The sequence below is a fragment of the Podarcis erhardii genome (assembly GCF_964252035.2).
Source record: "Podarcis erhardii genome assembly, chromosome: 2".
NCBI lineage: Eukaryota > Metazoa > Chordata > Lepidosauria > Squamata > Lacertidae > Podarcis > Podarcis erhardii.
In genome coordinates, this window is record NC_138498.1 from 120,960,764 (window position 1) to 120,969,489 (window position 8,726).

The window sequence follows — 8,726 nt, forward strand, 5'->3', positions numbered from 1 at the left end:
GGCAAACATAGCTCTTTCTCTCACACAGGCTTCATTGCCAGCATTCTGGCATTTCAGCCCCCAAGGCTGTGCTCCTGAAAAGCCATTTACATTGAATCATAGAATTGTAGAGTTGGAAGGGACACCAAGAGTCATCTAGTCCAATGCAGGAATCTCAACTTAAAGCATCCATGACGGATGGCCATTCAACCTCTGCTTTAAAAAACCCCAATGAAGGGAAGTTCTTCCTCCATGGAGTTTTGAGAACAAAGAAAGAGCCACCACCCTTCCAAGTTGGCAGATTTGCAATACAATAACCTCACATGTTATCTAAGGTTATACACTCACCTCTTACCTCCTTGAGAATAACAACCAGTTCATTTATCAACTAGTTAAAACTCAGAGATGACTTTTCTTGATTTTAATATAACCCCATGGAAAATCTCTGTTAAACCTTTTCACCAACACACAAGCATTCCCATTTCAGTGTGAGTTAAACCAATTATACCTAACGTGAAAACCCCTTTGCTTGGTGGAAAGGGCTCCTTCCTTCAAGGCAGCAAGGGGAGAGTTGCACCCTCTGGCAGGGAGTGCAAATGCACCTCTTCTGGGACGCTGGGTGTTTGCACCCCGTGGCAGCTGTGGAAGCAGAGGGCTTTTGCCCACGGCAACCAGACATCTCTGCTTGCTGGCAAAAGGCTGGTTGCCTGCCGCGAATTGCGCCCAGAGAGATTTGAACGCTGCTCCTCTGGTGGCTGGCCACATCTTCCATGCAGCTACTGCGAGATGGCCCTGCAGTCCATTTGGAGAACGAAGCTTATTGTGCAGGTTCATGATTTGCAGCTGAGCCCCTGCGCTGCAAGGGTCACAGCTGCCATGCCACCCAAGGGGCACGTCACAGCACTTCCACAAGCTTCCGGACTCCCCCACCCCAGAAATGGAGGCTTTAATTTCCCGGCAAAGGTAGAGCACGAAACACTGAATCTCAGGGTTGTGGGTTCGAGTCCCAAGTTGGGCAAAAGATTTCTGCATTGGAGAGGGTTGGACTAGATGACCCTTGGGTCCCTTCCAACTTGATGAGTCTAGGATTTGCAGCCTCTTGATGTTTCCAGTTGAGGAATTGAATGGTGTACTGGTCCAAAGCTGTGGTGCGTGGATGTAGATCCCTAGCAGCAAGCGGGAGGTGCAATGTCAGGGAATGGCTGGACAAAGAGAAGAAGAAGAAGAGGAAGAGGAAGAAGAAGAGGAAGAAGGAGGAGGAGGTTTGGACTTGATATCCCACCTTTCACTCCCCTTAAGGAGTCTGAAAGCGGCTAATAATCTCCTTTCCCTTCCTCCCCCACAACAAATACTCTGTGAGGTGAGTGGGGCTGAGAGACTTCAGAGAAGTGTGACTGGCCCAAGGTCACCCAGCAACTGCATGTGGAGGAGCGGAGATGCGAACCCAGTTCACCAGATTACAAGTCTACCACTCTTAGCCACTACACAACGCTGGCTCCCAGGAGTGGTGGGAGCCCCCAGCCAGGGAACCCCCAAGGCAAACCCCAGAAGAGCCTGGGGATTGGTGATGGAACACCAAGGAGAGGTCAGAGGGAGAAGTGTGGGAAGTGTGTGTCGGATGCTGAAGGAGCAACAGGGTTTAGTGAGCAGGGAGAGCCAGTGACAGAGAGCAGTTCAAACTCTGAGGCTGAAGCAAAGGAGGGGGATCAAGAGACTGCAGAAAAATCCCAGGGATCTCCCTCTCCGGCTGAGAAAAGCTCCCTTTCCTGTTCAAAAACATGCAGAAGTGATTATTGATTATATTGATTGGACATATCAGAAGCATTTTAATTTCTATAATTTATCTTTCCCATTGTCTCTTTGAACCTCTTTTCTGTTTCTTCTTAGTTTTTTCTCCCCCCCCTCTTTCTTTACTTTTACTTTTCCTCTATGTTTTCATTTCATTTCATTTATTTCATTGAACTGCCCTGAGACCTCTGGGTTTAGGGCGGTATATTAATTCAACAAATAAATAATAGATGAAAACTTAGATTAACGTTGGCTAAAAAAAAGAGATTTGGTATTCAGTTTTGTATTTCTCTTTATAAACTCTAATAAAATTGGTTTAAAAAAAAATAAAAAATGTGCAGGATAATGAGGGCAGAACAGAGACCAGAACCAGAGAAACATAGACAGCTACCCGTCTCCTCTTCTGATTCTCCTCTATGACAGGAATTAATTCATCACTCACCTTGACTCCAACAGCCAAATTTCTCAGCAGCTTATTCCCCACATCTTTTCCAAAGAGGGCTTTCACTTAGCCCCAATTAGCCGAAATGAAAAGGGGCTCTGGACCTGCCAAGGCAGATACGGAGGTTGGCTTGTCCGCAGAGAGCTTCAAGATACGGTTGCCATATCGAAGAGCAAAAAGGAGGACAGCTTTAGCTGCTGCCAGCCTGAGCGGAGGCAGGACCCCAGCTCTTTCCTGATCTTTGCTTCAATGGCCTCTCTGCTGTGGCGAGTCTGCTTCTAGGGCACAGTGCCCTCCCGAGCTTGCATATGCCCCCCCAATTAAAAACCCCAAACCCGGACATTTCCTTTAAAATGTAAAAATCCACCTGGATGGGCATGTTGGCCCCCAAAAGAGGACATGTCTGGGTTTTCCCGGACATATGGCAACCCGGCTTTAAGACCCAGCACCATTTCCTTCCCTCCTGTTTCGGAGCCTTCTTGCTCCGGCAGTGACAGGACCGGGCTCCACAGTGGCTGCGGGTTCTCAATTCCCCCCGAATTGTCTCAGGGGGCTTTGGGGGACACTGCAGCCCCAGTTGCCCCCCTCCTCTCTCTCAGTGCCTTTTCTGATCACGGGAAAGCGATTGCCATGGCTGGCAGCGGAAATGGAAATCCACTGACCCTTACCTTGAGTTTAGGCCATGCTTGGCATAACTGGCCTTGTTGCAACTGTGGACACATCTTTTGGCCTAAGCGATTGCAAATGCATCTTGCAGTCTGGCGGTGGGGATGTCCTTCTGCAGACTTAGCAGGCCGAAGTCAGCTGTGTACGTGAGGGGATGGATTCGGAGTCTTGCCACCTCTGAATTATAACACTCAACTATGGCATAACAGTCAGGTATGGTGCTCCTGAGCAGCGGCGTAGCGTGGGTTATCAGCACCCAGGGCAAGGCAAGTAATTTGCGCCCCCCAACCCGGGGCAAGGCAAGTACAGTAATTTACTCTCCCAAGCAGCAGCAGCAGCAGCAGCGAGGCTTCTCTTTCCCCTGCGCTCTCCCGGAGCTGCCTCTTTTCTTTCCTTTTTTCCCTTTCTCCAAGGCTTTTCGCTTTCTCTCCTTAATTGATTCCCCCTCCACACTGCTGCGTTTCCTGGCTGCTCCCCCCCTTCCCCTCTCTCTCCTCCTCGCTCTGCTTGCCTTGCCCTGCCCTGCCTGAGGGCGCCCTGAGGAGACTCCGCTCTCCTTTTTGACCAGGCGAGGTGGAAAAAAGGGGGGAAAGTCTCTTCCCGCCCCCTCGCCAGACTCCCGGCTCGGCTCGGCTCACTACCCAGGCGGCCAGTGGAAAGAGAGACGCAATTACCTCTCCCTCCGCTTCGCCAAGCTGTCAAAGCCCGGCAGCAGCGGCAACGGCAGCAGCAGGCGCAGCCAGACCCCCGCCAGCCCGCCCGCCCGCCCGGCTTCCTCTCCTTTTTTTGCCAGCGGCAGAAGGCTTTGCTCTCCCCCTTCTGCGACCTCCTCGCCAAGCCGAGCGAGCGCGGGCTCCCTAACCAGTGGATTTTAGTAGGGGCAGAGAGCTGCTAGTGCGAGTGCGCCCCCGCCCATGTTGCGCCCGGTGCGGCCGGCACCCCTGGCACCCCCCACGCTACGCCACTGCTCCTGAGTTGTACCTCTTGGGTATCAGATACATGTTCTGTGAAAGCAGAGTGGCATGACGTCTGAAGAGGAGGACACTGTGTTGTGCCTTTCTTGTGGGGCACAGTGCTGACCTTTAAAACCCTAAATGGCCTCGGCCCTGTATACCTGAAGGAGCATCTCCACCCCCATCATTCTGCCCGGATGCTGAGGTCCAGCGCTGAGGGCCTTCTGGCAGTTCCCTCGCTGTGAGAAGCAAAGCTACAGGGAACCAGGCAGAGGGCCTTCTCGGTAGTGGCACCCGCCCTGTGGAATGCCCTCCCATCAGATGTGAAAGAGAAGAACAACTACCAGACTTTTAGAAGACAAGGTTGTTATTGTACTTCACCAGATCTTAACCTTTTACAGTATTTGTAAGAATGGATTCCAAATATCATTGTCCACGGCAAGTCTGTGTTTATATGCAAGTGGTTCGTACGCTGTGAGTTTGTATAAGCCTTCAATCCAATCATAGAGGGGAGCCACATTTTTATTTTTCCAATTCATCAGTATCAGTCTTTTTGCTGTGGTCAGGGCACGGAGAGTCCACTCGTATTGTCCTTTTGTAAGGTTCCATCAACCAGCCATCAACATATATAAATCTTTGTTATTGGCAAACGAATTTGATATACAGGTATCGAGGGAGGGTTGGAATAAAGAATTTGAGATCTCAGTTTCGATCACACAGTGGGAAACTGTTTAACTGCTATAAACAAGGGTGTCTCTGGACCTTAAACTGAGGCTCATACAAAAAAATATATATATTTAGAGTATACTGGATCCCATTACATTTGTTTAAAAAAGGGCTATCTAAGGTATCTAACTGCTGGAGATGCAATAGGGATAATGCTTCTCTAAAACATATGTTTTTTCATTATCCTATATTGAAAGATTTTTGGCAGAAGGTAACTGAAATATTAACAGAACTGTGTGGGACAACTGTAGTGATCACGTGGGAGATAGCAATCCCACCTGATCACTACAGACAACCTTAAATTTACAGAGCAAAATATCCTCTTGAATTATATACCCAGCACTTGGAACCTTATATAAAAAGGGGTGTGGTTTTTTTTAAAACTTTGGCTCCAAACTTTTGTGTCTGGAATTTTCACTTTTGGAAATGTGGCAGCCCTAATATAAGCAAGGCTCCCCTTCAGTGCTGCCTGCTCAGTTGCCTGTGTCTTGGGAGGAGAAGAAAGGGGAAAAGGGGAGAGACAGTGAGACAGACAGAACATGGGCACCTCTGTACATGTGCAGAGAGGAAGAAAGTGCCCAGCCACACAAAACACAGCAAGAGAGAATTACCACCCACATACAGATTCCGTGCAAGATCCAATCCAGGAGAATCAAAACCGATCTTCCTTGTGGGTTTTTATGCAGCGTACCTTGCAAACTGCTATCAAACTGGAAATCGCACTGATATGTTCTCCATCCAACAAATCACACATCTGGCGCTTGCCAGCGCTGCAATAAGCACAATGGGAATCTGAGACATGAATTGGTATGGAACCAAATGGTTATTACGTATAAGGGATTTTCCTCCCAGAACAACCACTGTATTAGAAGCAACCTCTCTGTCAATGGTGGTGTTGATCAACACTGGATCTGTGATTTTAATGAAAGGTTTGCAGCTTAAGGGGCCTTTAACTGGATGGCTTTTTTGGGAAAAGAGGATGTGTCTCATTTAGCAGCCATACAAGTTAGAGACTGTCCATTTCTGGCTGAGTAGAGCTTTTCCTTTTGTGCAAGGCACGCACAGCTGTGGCAGCTATTGACTGACAGCATGTCCCTTTCTCCAAATTCCAGAGGTGCCTAAAGGCATAAAATAATGGAGACCCCCACCAGAGATATTTCCAGGCTGCAAATGGAAGAGGAATACACGGACCCTCCATTTGTTTTATCAAATATTTTGTATGCATGTCTCAGTGTAAACAGTGGGCTTGATGGTGGATTAAGTGTTTCTGCCTTGCAAAACTCTGTGATTGACATCCCACTTGTTTTTGTAAATAAGTTAGGAAGAAATGTTAAAGATGCACACATGCAGATATCAAAACCGAGGCTGCAGAGAGAGAGATTGACGTACAGTCCGGATATCACAAAACAGAGCAAGACTTGAAAAATCTCATGTTGTTGTTGGGAGTTTTTCCTTTGTCGTATGTGTGTCTGTTTTTACAGTCATACCTCAGGTTAAATATGCTTCGAGTTGAGCGCATTTGAGTTGCACTCCTCGGCAACCCGGAAGTAACGGAGCCCCTTACTTCCGGGTTTCGCTGCTTGCACATGCGCAGACGCTCAAAATGACATCATGCGCATGCGCAGAAGCGGCGAAAAGCAATGCGCGCGTGTGCAGACGTGCCATCGCTAGTTACGTTTACCTCTAGATGCGAACGAGGCTCCGGAACGGATCCCGTTCGTATCTAGAGGTACCACTGTACTATATTTTAGGTGCTTTATAGATGATAAAAATAACTCCTCATAACTCAATGTTTGTTCTCTTTTCCTGAGTTTCACTCAACAGCGTCGCAGGGGAGAAGATGTGCCTGAGAACAGGTTTGGAGAACTTTCTAAGTAACAGCCAGGTCTGTGTGGTCTCCAGGCTAAACAAAGAAAAGAAAATTTGGTGTACACATGCTGTATTTCTCCAAAAGCAGCACGGTTTGCAGAATCTGTTCGTTTCCCAGTTCCCTGAGTGCCTGAGCTCTCCTTCATGCACCTCCTGCTCTCATTTCACAGACACCCGCTGACCGTTAGGTCCAGTCACAGATGACTCTGGTGTTGCAGCGCTCATCTCGCTTTATTGGCCGAGGGAGCCGGCGTACAGCTTCCGGGTCATGTGGCCAGCATGACTAAGCCACTTCTGGCGAACCAGAGCAGCACACGGAAACGCCGTTTACCTTCCCGCCAGAGCGGTACCTATTTATCTACTTGCACTTTGACATGCTTTCCAACTGCTAGGTTGGCAGGAGCAGGGACCGAGCAACGGGAGCTCACCCCGTCGCGGGGATTCGAACTGCTGATCTTCTGATCGGCAAGCCCTAGGCTCTGCGGTTTAACCCACAGTGCCACCTGCGTCCCTTAGGGACTGGTAACTTGATGCTTTTAAAAAAAGGAAAGAAAAAAGAGGAAAGCTAAGAGTACCAGGAAGTTCTGTTTCCCTCCTGGTTGAAACCAGCCCCTTTCCATTTTGCCAAGAGAAAGCCCGAGTGTCCTGTTCTATTTATTCATATATTTAGTTATTTCACAACACGTATACGTACACCACCTGATTTTTTAAAAAAACAACTCCAAGTGGTTTGCAAATATATATATATATATATATATATATATATGCTTTCGTAGATTTTCACGGGTACAGGAATGCAGGTTTTGGTGTCCTCGGGTGTCTTCCCGTGTAAAAGTTGGGGTGTCTAGGCGACGTTTCGACGAGGTCTCACTCGTCATCTTCAGGCTGGTGCTTTCGGCTTCTTGTTACTGGAACAGAGCAGGATCTCAGTGTTTGAGTTCCTATAAATACTGTAGAGGGGGTGTGGTGTATAGCCTCCAATGTTCTGGGCAGAGAGGAAGTTCCCAGGCTAGTGTGCCTTTTCTTCTTTTGTTCCTTAATTACTTGAGAGATATCTTGAGTGATTTCTTGAGTGATATCCTGAGTACCACTTAGGTGGGTCATTAGGTGTGGATTAGTTGCTAAAGTCTTTGTGTCTTGACCTCTTGAACTTTGTGAAGAGTTTTCCTGAGAAGATGGCTGTACTGTACTTAGTTGTGCTCTGGCTTGGCTTCGTGTATAGGGGCGAGCTGTGGTTTTGTGGCTTGTGTCAGCCAGATCTGTGTAGGGATTGCAGGGGGGTGCAGCATCCGGAGGTGCCACCATGGATTGGCTACTGGATGGTGTCTGTAATTCATCTGTGGAGAGGGTCTGGGTTTGGGTCTGGTGTGGTTGATTGGTGTTGGCGTTCTGTGTGCCTCTGGATCTGGTGTCAGTTTTTGTGGGGAGGGCTAATTTCCAGATGTCTGGCAAGCGGGATGTGTCGTCACGTTTGTTCATGTTGTGAGGGTCTTTCTCTATCTCGATGGCTTCCATGATTATTCTCTTGTGGTGATGTTCCGTGTTAAAGAGCAATTTGGAATCTGCAAAATTAATTTCGTGTCCTGTTTCTTTCATGTGTTGGAAAAGAGAGGAAGTTTTTTCTTCTTTTTTGACGGCATTCTTGTGTTCTGCGATACGTGCATTTATTCGTCTGTTTGTTTGTCCAATGTACGTGGCTGGGCAGACTTTGCAGGGTATTTCATAGATCCCTTGGTTTTCCAACTGGATTTTATCCTTGGGGTTTCTGAGGATATTGGCTATTTTTTGGTTGGTGCAAAAGGCTGTTTTGATATTGTGTTTATGGAGGATTTTGCTAATTTTATCTGTAGTGCCCTTGATATAAGGAAGGAGGGCCATGCCATTGTTTTCTTCTGTGTCTTGGTTTTTGGGGGGTGTTTCCTTTTGGATTAGCTTCGTAATCCTGTTTTGCTGGTATCCATTGGCAATTAACACGTTTGAGAGATTCTGTAACTCAGTTGTCAAGTGGTCTTTGTCAGCCAGGCGTTTGGTTCTGGAGATGAGAGTCTTGGCTACGGAGTTTATTTGTGCAGGGTGGTGGTGTGATTGTGCATGTAAGTAGCGGTTGGTGTGTGTGTGTGTTTTTTTTTTTTTAATATATATATATATATATATATATATATATATTCATGCATCTGATGGAATGGCAATGCGCCCACCTAGTGTCACAAAAGGGACCAGTATACACACCTGGGTGGCTGAGATCCTTGATCCGTGCCTTTTTCCATGCTGCAAAGGCTTCCCAGATCATCTCAGTGCCTTGA